Below are 14,092 nucleotides of genomic sequence, written 5' to 3'. Positions count from 1 at the left end.
TTGAAAAAGACTGCCCTTTCAGCTTATGCCTATAGAGTTCCATCGAAGTAGGATTTCACTAATTTGCAACTGGGATTTTTGGGTTGAAGTCTTCCATACCACAGCATACATTTTATTTTTTTAAGAACAATATACATAAGATTACAGGGAGATTCTAAAGACACTTAAAATACTCTACTCTTCTAAAATGCTCAAGAGGCATTGGGAATTTATGAAAACGACATGCTCGTTATAAATTTTTGGTCTCTATCTGATAGTATCTTTCAGTCTGAACTTGAATGTGTAAATCTATTCTAATAGAAATGTTTTTCCTTATAAAATAAGACTAGGCTAGTAGTATTTTTTTCCTCTATACTTGTTAGATGCTATACTTTTAAAAGAGAAAACTACAACTCAGACAAATACAAAGTGAGACTGTGCTAAAATTTTTATTTAACTTGTGGAGGGAGAACCAAAACAGTGCATAACTTTCTCAAAGTTATAAGATAGATTTATAAGCCATTAGGGATATTCTACCAAAACATTACTATAGACAAGAGCTTGGTTCTTCATGGAGGACAGGTCAACAAAATCTGCACTGGACCATTTTGCATTTCTATGAAGAAGGAAAGGTAATCCTGGCTAGGAAGACTCTACAACTCACTGCTATTCCACCAGGGCTGGAAAAAAAGCTTAATTAAAGAGGATGCTTTGTTACTTTTAAAGGACTTATTTATTTATTTGTGCATTTGTGTGGTGTTTGGAAAGATAAGGGAAGGAGACAATTGGCTGAGAGCTGGGAAGGAGGTGATTGATTGGCTGAGAGCTGGGAGACAAGGGAAGGAGGTGATTGGCTGAGAGCTGGGAGACAAGGGAAGGAGGTGATTGGCTGAGAGCTGGGAGACAAGGGAAGGAGGTGATTGGCTGAGAGCTGGACCTTCTGGATACACTTGGCCTCCCATCACTTGGAAAGGAGAGCTAGGAGGAGGCTTGAAAGCAAATGGCTAACCTCAACTACACAGGAGAGTTCAGGGCCAGCCTAGGTTATATGATACAATGATAGTGAATGGCTTCGAGATGCCACCGTCAACACCGATGTTTCTCAGATCTTTAATACCTCGAATTCCTCTGTCATTTCTTAGGTCAGTTTTTGAGTATATCTTTATCCCGTGATTTCAAAGAATCCTGTAGCTAAGCAGGGGAGAAACTGAAAGGTTGGTTTTTCTTGTCTAAACTCGTGTTCAAATTTAATCCCAGACCCAAACTACTTTTTTTAAAATCAGGAAATGGTATTGCCAAACATACTAAAGGAACTCGGATTTCACACGCACTTTAGAAATCCAATTCCATCAATGAGGATCATTAACTGCTACTAGTCTAGGAGAAGGCTGTGAAATGCACATTTTTAAACACTAAAGAGACGGACCTGAATGATGACAAACAGTAGAATTTGATGTTTTGTAGCAGTCGATTTATCAGCTCATTAACATATTTCATACAACCTGTGAAGTGGGAGTATCATTGTCTTCCCCGTTTCTGTTGGCTGAACTAGCACCGGAAATATGAATATATTGGCTAAGGTCACAGAGTTGCAAGAGAGCAAGCCAGCGTGTGGACCCCATTGTCTGGCATGGGACACTGACAGCCTTGTAAGTCTACAAAAGCAAAGGCAACAACAACAAACAGCAGCAACAATAAAACCCTCCTTCTAACCCTGCCACCTCAATACTCAGAAAAGGAGCAAAGATCAAATCCCCTGGTGCAGTCACTTGAACGAACAGAATCCTTCTTTGTGGTCCTAAGACAGCTTGGCACAGAACGAGGGCACAGACACTTGGCTCTCGCTCCCAGGCTTTTTTTTTTTTTTTTTTTGTTGCAAGTTGATTACCGCAGTGACATCGCGGAGGAAAATGCTCTTCGGTTCCAGTTGCTTTCCTAGAGCTTGTCATGCCATGGGACTCTTTCATCTTTCCCCCTCATGATAATATGTGGTCTTTGCTAGGACTCCTGTGGTTTGACATCAGCCTATACCAGAGATTATGGCAGCTTTTGTTTTCTTCAAAAGCTAGCCGCTCTGAGGAATGGCTCGAGAGCACAGGCGCCGTTGGTTTGACTCCAGCAAAGCAGTCAACTGTAACTAATACTGTGTTATTAGCACGGGGTGAAATTTTCAACTTTCAGTATCTTGATGAAACATAGACAATAAGAATTGCTCGGTGACTTTTTCTAACCTTTCTAACCTGTATTTTACTCCCCGAGACCACGATCCACTTTGCATTCACAGACAATGAACCAGGGAGCCTGAAGGTGTGCCACTCACGGCTAAGGACAGCTTCACCTAAAAGAAACCGCGACGGGTGCCAAACCGAAGTCTTGAGAAGCCTTGCAGTTTTCCAGGTACTAGAATGTGCATCTCCACAACAGATCATGGCAGTCATCTGGCCTCCAGTGGGGGTGGGGGTGAGAATTGTCATTTAAAAGTTCTGAAAAAGCATGGTCAAATCCCCAAGGGTGACAGAAAACATTTTCTGCATCCCCGTGGATATTTAATTAATCTAATTGTTTTGAAATGTTCCCTTCTAAAATACAGTACTAAGGAAACAATACAGTGTATTAAAATCACAGTGGTCTTAGTCAAGGACCATTAACATTGCCAGTACTGAAATCTACACACACGTATCTTTGGGGTTTTTCTAGCTTTCCTGTCCTTTAGGCATTTTGGAAGGCTTGGGATATGGCATATGACTTTGAAATTTTCTTGCTGTCAGGAGTTAAGAAATCACGGACTCCATGAGTTTGTATTTCAGAGGAAAAAACAAATGCAGTTTGTTGCCACTTTTTATCAATGTTTTAGTAGAAAGAGAGCAAACGTGGAGCTAAGGTTGCAAAGGGTCCTTACTGCTGGCCTGCTGGCCTCCAGTAGTAGCTCTTTCCCTAAGCACCGCTTAAGTGTGCGCAGTCCAAATTTCTCCTGCAATTCCCTGTTTCTAACTTAACAGGCACTTACTTCCCTGACTGCAGGCACTGTAGACTACAGCAGGAGCATGCATTGGAGGTTGGTGAGTGAAGAGTTGGGTCTATGAGAAGATGATGGAGCAGATCCTTGGGGTCAGTGGGGACAGAGCTAGGAAGAGAAGCTACAGTCCTCCCACATTCTCAGACCCAGAGCATAAATGCCTAGCCCTCTGCACCCAAATCAGTTATTGTTAAACTGTTGGGGTTACTTGTCTCTCTCCAGCTTTTTATTTTTATTTTTTTTAGTTCCAAGGCTTGATCCTCAAAATATTACATGTCAGAACAGTAAGACTGAGAGTCAAAAGTGGAGTTGATCTGTTTGAACGGGGGAGGCCACAGTTGCATTCCTCCTTGGTTCTTCCCCTACACTATGATATCTCTTTCTCTCTCTCTCTCTCTCTCTCTCTCTCTCTCTCTCTCTCTCTCTCTGTCTCTCTCTCTGTCTCTGTGCGTGCATGTGAGTGTGTGTGTGTGTGCATGAATGTGTGTGTATGTGCATCTGTGTGCGTGTGCGCCTGCGTGTGCATGGGTGTGTGTGTGTGAGAGAGAGCATGTGTGTGTGCACGTGAACATGTATGTGTGTGTACACGATCATGGGTGTGTATGTGTGTGTTCATGTTGTGTGGTATAATGCTTGTGAAAGAAACATAAAACTATGAAGTTTTATATAAGAGAAGAAGTCTGGGCAAGGCAGGAAGAGGAAGGGGGCTACAGAGAAAGAAGAAGGGAGACAGATGTGAGACAGGCAGCTGGAAAGACCCACAGCCCCAGCAACCCTAGAGGGAAAATGTATTCCAGAGAGTTGAGGAGAATGTCGTGTAATTTAAGAAGAAACAAAGTAACACAGACACACAGACACACACACACACACACACACAGAATCTATTTCTATTTATAGAATGTTGTGTTGAAGGCATCTATTTAAGCAGCATGTCTATCGTTTCCCCCTTCCTGACGTGCGGCTGTACTCATCTTTATATAAAAGTAGGGTACTAAGGTTAAACCGTGAGAAAGAGAAGCCTGAGTAAGGATCCTGGAGGGGAAGCGGGGAAACGGGGCCTGTGTGTGGAAGGAGATGATGGAAGGAGAATGAGCTTAGAAAGGAGTCTGAGGCTTGAGGTGCTGAGGGCAGGAGAGGGGGAGCAAGAGCAGCCAAGGGCGACACCAGAGAGGCCGCGTGGAGAAGAGCTTTGAGCTCTGAGCACCACACTCTTAACGTGAAAGGGAATGTGGCTGACAAGAGGAAAGGGCGGTGAGGTGAAGGCCCTGCATTTTGTGTCCAGGTGGAGCACTCTTGCCTCTAAACCACTTGCCACCCCTTAATGTTGGTTTTGTTCATCCATTCAACAAATCACAACTCTAGCCCTCGTCAGTGTGAAGGATCCCGGAACCAGAACACCAGTGCTCAAGCTGAGAGAACGATGTTTCAGAGATTTTATTCTTTGGACTCAGAATGAATTTTGTTGTCATCCAGCTCATTTAACCTTGGTAAAGTACCCCTGATTCTCTCTTGACCGAGAGATTTGGAATAGGTTGATGAAGTTATGGAGAGATGAGTGATTCTTTTCTTCACTAAATCTAAGTGCTCTGTGTGCTTTACACACACACACACACACACACACACACACACACACACACACACACACACTCCATGGTAGGTCATGAGTGAATGCTTGGAAGAAACCTGTTTGGTCCACGACTGGCTTCAAATTTATCACTTTAAAAGATCTGTATTTTCTCTCGTGTTTGACTTAGTTTGGACCATCATCACAAAATATCAGAGACTGATGTCAACCCAGAAATCTTGGTCCTCACAGTATTGAAACTGAAAGTCCCGGATAAAAATTAGGCCGAAGTGGTTTCTGCTAAGATCTTTCCTTTTGGCTATAAGACCATAGTTCCACTGGGCGACTCCACCTTTTATGATCTAGTTTAACTTCAATTAACTCTTAAAGAACTTATCTCCAAATACAGCTACGGGAGGGTTGGCACTTCATCATGTGATGAATTTTAAGATGAGATTCAGCTTACAACACTGTATTTGTGTAGACTGGAAGTTCTCCATTTTACTAGGGACATGTTTTAATTAAACTCTGATTTGTTTGAAAGGTTTTATTTATAGTTTAATTGTGTGTATGCCTCTGTATCTGTGCACATGGATGAAATATCTGTAGAAGCCAGGAGAGGGCACTGGGACCCCTAAGGCTAGTGTTGGAGGGAGCCATGAGCAGCCATAGATGCTGGGAGTCAAACTCCTGTCCTCAGTGGGAGCTCTTAAATGCTGAGTCATCCCTCCAGATCCCACACTTTCATTTTCAAATCCTTGTAAATGCATACATATAAGGAACACATATAAGGAACAATACAGAGAATTCAGTGGCTCTTTTAAAACTTTAGTTTTCCCCAGGGGTGTCATCTTACAAAACCATGGTACAACATCACAGCAAAAAAACCTGATGTTGATCTACAAGCTGTGATATAGGACATTTTCAGGGGCTGGGGAGATAGGTCAGCTGGTAAAAAGCTTTCCCTGCAACGATGAGGACCTGCACTCGGATGCCCCAGCATGCCTGTAAAAAGCTGTGTGACAGCTCGTGTCTGTAATCTGGTACCGGTATTTGGATGTAGAGACAAGGAGATACCCAGAGCTTGTGGGTCAGCTTGTCTAGATGAACCAATGAGATCCAGATTTAATGAGAGATTATCTCTAAAAATAAGGTGAAGAATGATTGAGGAAGGCAGCTGATGTTGACTACTGGCCTAAATACACACAGAGACCTACTGTACTCACGTACTTACTCACACGTGCGTAAGTTACCACCTGTGCGGCTGCTATGGTGTGGCTGCAGCACACTTTTAGGGAGTTTACATCACTCATTAGGGTGGGGTTATGACTAATGAAGCTGATAGGCACATTCACACCTAGGGTTCTGTGTGGGTGCTAAGTTTTCATTTCTGAGATTAATACCCAAGATTGTCCATTGCTGGGTTGTGTAGTAGTTACTGTTTAATTGTTAACAAAACTGCCCAAGCTATTTTCCAAGGTTCTAAATAGGTTTGTGTTGTGTTCCCAGCAGCTCCTGAGAGCTATCCAGTTTCTTTGCATTGTTGCCTGCATTAAATGTCATTGCTGCATGTCAAGCCTTCTGAGACCATGTGGTGGCTGTACACTGTGGGTCTGATTTGTATTTCCCTAATGACAAATCAGATTCAACATCCTCATGTACTTATTAAAAGGCCTTGGGTGAGTCTGGGAGCAATGCGTTTAATGACTCATTAATGTTTTTGTCACATGCTTTGTTCCCTGGCCCTGACCTTTATCTGTGGAGAAAGTGTTAGGCAGAGAGGAAGCTTAGCAGGTACTTCAGTAGAATAAACTAGGCAAAGAACAGAGAGGTCCCATGAGCTGGGTGTCACTCCTTGTGAAAATAATTCTGTTTATGTAAGCAGGTGTGTAACACAGCCTAACGGTGATAAGGATTATTGCTTTCTATCCCTCCCAAAGTCTAGCTCTTTTACCTTATGTAATGTTAGGAGTTTCTGTAGGCACCTTAAAGACATTGTTATCTTTGCTAGAAGCCTGGCGACTTGACTCGCGAGGCAGGCAGTAACGATGCTATCAGTTCTTTCTTTCTATGCATTTTCCCTCCTCTTGGAACAGAGAATACACAGGGATTGGCAGAGGTCTACACTTTCTTTCCCTCTTTCCTTTCTCTCCATATGTTTGGGTGAGAGTCTCTGGAATGCCTTTACAAGGTGTCAAGACTCCTGGGAACTCCACTGTGGCAGAGGAGGGACTAAGATCCGATCCAGGGAGGCGTCTAGAAGAGACAATGGGGAAGAGTGTCTGTCACATTGACGGACCAAACAACTTGCAGTATGCTAGACTAGAACCCAAAGGTAGTGTCAGTTCTCTGACAATCTATTTCTAATGGAGGTCTCAGAACTGATGGTTCGCACAGGCTTTCTCTCCAGTGGACAGATATCACAGGATGATCCTGAACCACCCACCATGCCTGCCTAGAATGTATCCACAGTGACAGATAATGAGAAATCCCCATTTAATACAAATTTTTCTGAAGGATGGGTCAGAGATCCAGCTAGTTTTTATGTCATTTCAACAACAGAGTTTTATGTGTACTTATGAAAAGCACAGAAAAACAAAACAAGACAAAGCCCAGTTTTTCTTCCCTGATAACTTGTTTATCAATTGTATCGTGTAAAAATCCAACTTGGAAGGGCTTTCTAGTTGGACCTTAAAATTGTTTGTTCACAAGCTCATGGAATAACACAGTTCTTGGATTCATTAACTCTTATTTATAAACTAAAATTGTTTGGGAACAGGAAGCATAACGTTTACTAAAAAGAACATTGAAATGTATTTGTCTTTTTTAATTAAAAAAATACCAAGAAACGAAGTCTGCGGAGCACAAAATCTTAATATTGCAGTAGGATTTTCCCTCATTAAAAATATATATCAAACCATTGTCTGATTGAAACTAAACACAGTTAAACATATATAGATATAAATTATATAATTTACATTTATTATACTTAATCCAGGTACACATGCAAACACATTTGTATATATAAATTATGTATGAAAAACTCATAGCTAAAATTTATGTGGCTATATTTGAAACAGTGACATCAGAGATAGGCTTAAAACATGTCTAATTGCATTACCAGCGTGTATAATCAGAGTTGGAACTACTGATAGACTCTGCTGACAAGAATTATGGAAAGTAGCTGCTAATTCAGGATTGTTCTATTACACATATTACAGGGGAAGCAAGTCTAGAAAGTGGATTTAGACTCTCATATTTTCACTTTTTTCAGTTGAGTCTTATCATTCAAAAAGCCTATTTCTTAAGCAATTTCATCAGGTAAATTCTAGACTAAAACATTTCTGACTTCTTATGGCTAGTCAGCTATATTTAGATGAAACCCATTATAGACTGCCTACAATATAAACAGGCATAATATAAAATGTGTAGTTTGTAAAAAATACAATGCATCTAGTTTCTCATCTTCTAAGGGAAGATTTTGAAAAATGTTTTCTAACTGGTAGTCATTTCTACTTTTCTTCAGAAAAGTTATCTAAAACATAGTACTTAAAATACAGGATAAAAGCTAGCCCTTTCTTTTTCTAGTGCTCACAGCTCTGTAAACAAAGCTTTTATGGCCCTAAAATACTCATGTTCATAGTTTCTTTGAGCACTGTGTGGTGGTTTGAATGAAAATGGCCCCCATAGGCTTATAGGGAGTGGCACTGTTAGGAGGTGTGGCCTTGTTGGGGGAAGTAAGCCACTGAGGGAGGGCTTTGAGGTTTCAAGTGCTCAAGTCAGGCCCAGTGTCACTCTCTCTTCCTGCTGCCTGCCAACCAGGATGAAGAACTCTCAGCTCCTTCTCCAGCACCAAGTCTGTCTGCACACCACCATGTTCTCCACCATGATGATAACGGACTAGCTGTAAGCCAGCTCCAATTAAACGATTTCCTTCATAAGAGTTGCCGTAGCCATGGTGTCTCTTCAAAACAATAGAAACACTAACGAGGACACATTGGCTATCTATATTTTTATATATTCGATGTTGGGGCTTAAATTCAGGGCCTTGTGTCTAGTAGGTAACAAGCTATCACTGAGTTATGCTCCTGAGCCCTTTGCTAAACATTTGAAGAATGGAAGGCTATTTTTTTTTAAAACATAAGAGGCTTAAATGCTACATCAGAAAGCCTACTGTAGCAGGGAAGTACTTTCAACAAAACTGGGTGTATTCTAAGCAACTACAGCAAAACGTTTTTTTCTTGATGAGCAAACTCTTTCAAACCAAAACAGCCTTGATACAATAAACTGACTTCTTGGGTCACGTGACCATGCCAAAAACCAAGAGTTAGAGGTTCAATTTAGTTACTACAAGTCTTATTGGCTGCTTTGAACTGTGACCCAAACAATGTAAAATACTGACCCTCTAATTCCTTTTAGTTGTTATTATTTTTTTTACATAGTGTCTCATCTAACCCTGGCTAGTTTCACTAGATAATGATTTAGAACTCCTGATCCCATTGTTGTCACCTCCCTAATGCAACCACCCCCTGCTATATGGTTAAACCCTTGACTTAAGAGAACCATTCATGAATTAATTTTTAATTAATTAGAATCACCGGTTTCTTAAAAACTAATGTCAGTGAATCACTTGGCTCTTAAACATTCTCTCTGTGGCTTAGGGCCTGTCAAGCTCATGCATCAGAAACATTGGACCCTGAGATTAGTCCATTTTGAGGTTATTAAGCATTTATCACAGCTCAGAGAAACTTTTGAGTGTGGAACTGCCCTGTCTGCTCAGGTAAACTGGCCAGCCAGTCCTTAATAAAATCAGCAACTGAATGTTGGGATCTGAATATTCTAAACTATATGATTTAGAGCCTAGGTTAGATGTGCTTTGGGAAGCTTCATGAAATACAACCTCAGTTTGTATTGCTCTTCAAAGTAAGCCTCATAAGAACAAATGAAAAGCAAAACTGACCACCAATTGAGTTGTTCATCAATGGCAGCAATGAGATGTGACTGTCTTGGAAGTCATAGAAACAGGAGAGCCCAGTGAGCACGTGGAGTCTTCTAGCTAAACGTGGAAGACAGCATTTTCTTCCCCTTTTAAGAACCTTTGGGGTCTATTTGTAAATGATTATCCAAACGTGGATAACATCATCAAAGAAATTAACATATTGTAAACAGAGAGATCAGGAAGGCAGAACAAGGAAGAGCAGATGGCCAGAGATTGCTTCCAAGCATAAATCCAAAGGCTAGTTGTCCATGAGGGACCCAAGGAGAGAGTCCGAGGCTGTCACATGGTGAACTAAATTCATTCACTCATTCCTTCTGCTGGCACTTGGACTCTTCTTGTGCTGAATTCTTGAGTAGGCTCCATGGGTTTGCTATAAAAAATGACAAGGAAAGTAGACAGACGTCTTAGACTCACTGAAAATTTCATTCTAAAGCATTAAGAAAGTTCTAATAATTAGAGAAATCATAATAGCGAAGCATTTTATTCAAACATTTATATGTGAGAACAACCCTGTTTAGTTTATAAAATTTGGCTTTGAATTCTCCAAAAAAACCTGGCAGAAATAGAGTTTACATATAGGAAGCTACTTCTAAAAAAAATAAAGAAAAAAAAGAAAAGAAAGACAAGAAGAAGACAAGAAAAACCTGCAAATCAGAGGTACAAATGAGACTGGTACTCAGGAGGTACCATCAACCTCCCGAGCCGGTTATAGTCTCCATCTTTTAAAATATGGATGCTATTATTTTTTAAAAGTGTTACTAGGTTTTTGTTGTTGTTGTTGTTGTTGTTGTTGTTATTGTTTCTTTGGTTTGGGGGTTGATTTTTTTTATTTTTTGTTTTTGTTTATGTCTAGTACTTCTGAGACTCATGAGTTGTTAGAAATTAAATGTGGTCACTGCTTATTTAAATAATGGATGTTTGTAATTTTGGTAATTGCTTTAAATGGAAAATGAAGCCCAGGAAAATGAGAAACAAATTGATTCAGATGAACTCCAAGTTCAGTGAAGAGACAGTGTCTCAAAAACTAGAAAGACATCTGGCTTCCCTACTCAAACACATCTGTAGTAACAAACAGGCAGAGATAACTGAACATGAATATACCTGCACACACATGGACATACATACAAACATGTACATAGGCATGTACCACACACACACACACACACAACTTTCACTCATAGTGAAAATGTAAATGTTTTTCTTTGCCATTATTTCCTAAACACCATGCTATGATGACTGCTTATGTTACATCTCCATTTATTAGGTATTATAAATGATCTTGAGATGACAAGGGGATGGGTGTATTTCCCATGCAAACACTGCATCATTTTCTTTAAGGGATTTGAGCACCCATGTGATTTCGGTACCTGCAGGAGGTCCCAGAATCAGGGATACTGAGGGATAGCTATAGATAGGATACACATATGATTTGAACTTTAAGCTTCTGAAAAACCTATTTCCTCTCTTATTTTAAATCAAAGGAAGTGGATTGCAATTTAAACTCTTTACCTCTGATACAAACTCAATTTATATAAATCAGGGGGATGAAAGACAGCATTTAATTCCATATCAGATGGCAAAAATGCATATACTTTCTCCAATTGATTGTGATGAAAAATTTGCTCCTTCTATCAACTCTATTTCTAATAAAGCTTCCTTGTATTATTAAACAGTATTAGTGCACAGACCGAGTGGATTACATCACTGACCACTGCTGAAAATACTAGTTTTATATATGTAGATTGTAGACCAACTATTTTACCTCGAATAAATGGATGAAGAATGATTGTGAATAGAGGCTTTCTCAGTGTGTGTCCATCCTAGTTAGGTTTCTATTGCTGTGATAAGCAACATGGACAAAGGAAACCTTGGGAAGATAGGGTTTAGTTGTGTTACATGCCACAGTCCATCATTGTGGATAGCCAAGTCAAGAACTCAAGGCAGGAACCTGAGGCAGGATCTAAGGCAAAGGCCACAAGAGAGGCACTGCTTGCTGTCTCGCTCCGTAGCTTGCCGATCTGCTTTCTTAAATAACCCAAGACCATTGTTTAAGACCATCATTCACAATGGCCTGGGCCCTCCCTCACCACTTATCAATCAAGAGAATGCACCACAGACTTCAGATGGAGGTGTTTTCTTAACTGAAGCTCTTCTTCCCAGATAACTTTTGTTTGTGTCAAGAAGACTGAAATCAACCAGGACAGTGTCCTTGCAAAAGTCTCTCTCGAGTCCCATCCTCCCAACCTTAATTCATTCAACAACAGTTGAGTTACTCTCACAAAGACAAATTGGGTGGAGCCTACCAAGTGAGGTAGGCTTTGAAGAGAGGCTGCCATTTAAGCCATGTTGAGATCACCAACAGGAGTTCTGTAGGGGATAAGAAAGATTCCAGAGGGGGAGAAAACTCATTTAGAGACAGAAGCAAGGATGAAAGGGAATTCCTACCGGGTAGAAATTTTTATCTGATAGCTACCTGGTACCACATTTTCATCTGCCTAAGGGATTTTCCTCAACATCCATATGACAGAGAAGCTTAAGACAAATGAATCTCTTAGCTTATACTATTGGTTTCTATGTGTGTGCCTCTCTTTGTGTGTCTGCATGTGTATTTCTGTGTATGTCAGCATGTATATCTCTGTCTGTATGTGTTTGTATGTGTGTGCATGTGTCTATGTGTATGTGTGTATGTATGTCTCCATCTGTGTCTATATATCTGTATGTCTGTCAGTGTGTCTTCAGGTATGTCTATGTGAGTGTTCGTGTGTGTATGTATGTGTGTGTCTGTCAGTGTGTCTGCAGGTATGTCTATGTATGTGTCTGTGAGGTGTCTAGATGTACGTCTATATATGTATCTGTGTGTGTGTTTTATGTCTGTGTATGTTTGTGTTTGCATGTGTGTCTAGGTGTGTGTGTCTGTGAGTATGTCTACAGATATGTCTATGTATGTGTCTGTGAGGTCTCTAGATGTAGGTCTCTATATGTATCTATCTCTCTGTGTGTGTATGTGTATGTTGTCTGTCTGTGTTTATCTGCTCATCTCTTCACGTGCATGCAAGTGCAGGTAGACGTCAAAGTTAACACTGAGTGTTACTCTCTAGGATCCGCTCTTTTTTGTTGTTTTTATTTATTTAAGACAAGGTCTCCTTACTCTGCAGCCGTGGTTTGGCTAGGCTGGATGCCCAGTGAGCATCTGAATCTGCTTACAACTGGGCTCCAGAACAGCTGACTTTGCCATATGGATTCTGGGCAGGACCGAGTTCCTGATGACGATGTAGTGAGTGCATCGCTAACTGGACCATCTCCTGGGCCCTCCTCTAAGCTCCAGTGTCCAAAAGTCCATATTTTACCCCTTTATTTAAAAATACATTTTGGGGATTATTGACGATTCACTTTTCTGGGACATTAACTACGTTGCTGGATTTTCTTTTTGTGTACATTGATTTGGGTGGGAGTAGGTTGTAATTTTAATTTCTGTCCCTGATTATGTGCTATTTGTTTTTAATTTGGTTCCTTTTAAGATGTTTCCTGTGTGGCAGTTTCCCTGTGTTTGGTGCAGGCAGTGAGAGGGCCCGAGCCTTGTTACAGTTTCAATCACATGTGTTTTTTAATAGGTTTATAAAATTTGGCCAAAAGTTTCCTCAATTTTTTTTTAATCTTGTCTTCCTTTTCTGGAACTCATGGATCTTTTGAGACTTCCTCATAGGACAACCTCTGTTCATTTTTTTCTTCTTTTTCCTTTATTTGGGGTAGTCCCCCCATGTCTTAAGTTCACTGGTCATATCTTCAGTACTTACCTGATGAAGTGTCAAATTTTTATAAATTCCCAGATATTGAAGTTTTCTTGGCATTTCTCTGCTATGGGTTATCTCTTTTATTTCTCTTCTCATATTGTTTATTGTGTCTTCTGCTGCCTTAGACAATGAAGGTCACTCACAATGCCTATTATATATGACGACGATTTCCTAATCGTGTTGTTGCCATCTTTTCTTGCAGTTTCTTTCTTGAGATACAGATCATAGTTTCTTACTTTTCTGTAGGAAAAATTTTAAAAATATTTACTTTTATTCATATGCATGTGAGTATGTCTCTCTAAGTGTATGTGTACATGTGTGAGAGGCCAGAAGAGGGCATCAGATCCCTTGGACCTGGAGTTACAAGTAGTTGCGAGCCTCTTGACGTGGTTGCTGGCCCCCAAGTTTGGGTCCTCTACAAAAGTAGTAAGTGTTCTTAACATCCACCACTGCAGTCTCCATGCCAAGTTTTATTGTCTTATGAGCACCATGAATCTAACTTTCTAGGTTCTGCATTTCTTGTGCTTCTTCAAATATGGTCGGCTTTGTTTTGGAATACAGAGAAGGTACTTGGATTCCCACTGGTGTTTTCAAGGACCATTTTTTTAAGATCTGTCTGCAACCTCAGGTCAGGTCAGGTCTAGTATGAAGGTGACATCCTTCTGTGGACTGTACTTACACACCCCGTGTTACATCGTCTTTCCAGACCGTTTGATAGAGTGAGAAACGAATCTTAACCCTTC

The sequence above is a fragment of the Apodemus sylvaticus genome, chromosome 13 (genome assembly GCF_947179515.1).
Source record: "Apodemus sylvaticus chromosome 13, mApoSyl1.1, whole genome shotgun sequence".
Taxonomy (NCBI): Eukaryota; Metazoa; Chordata; class Mammalia; order Rodentia; family Muridae; genus Apodemus; species Apodemus sylvaticus.
The sequence above is the reverse complement of the archived record's forward strand: the minus strand, read 5'-3'. Positions refer to the sequence as shown.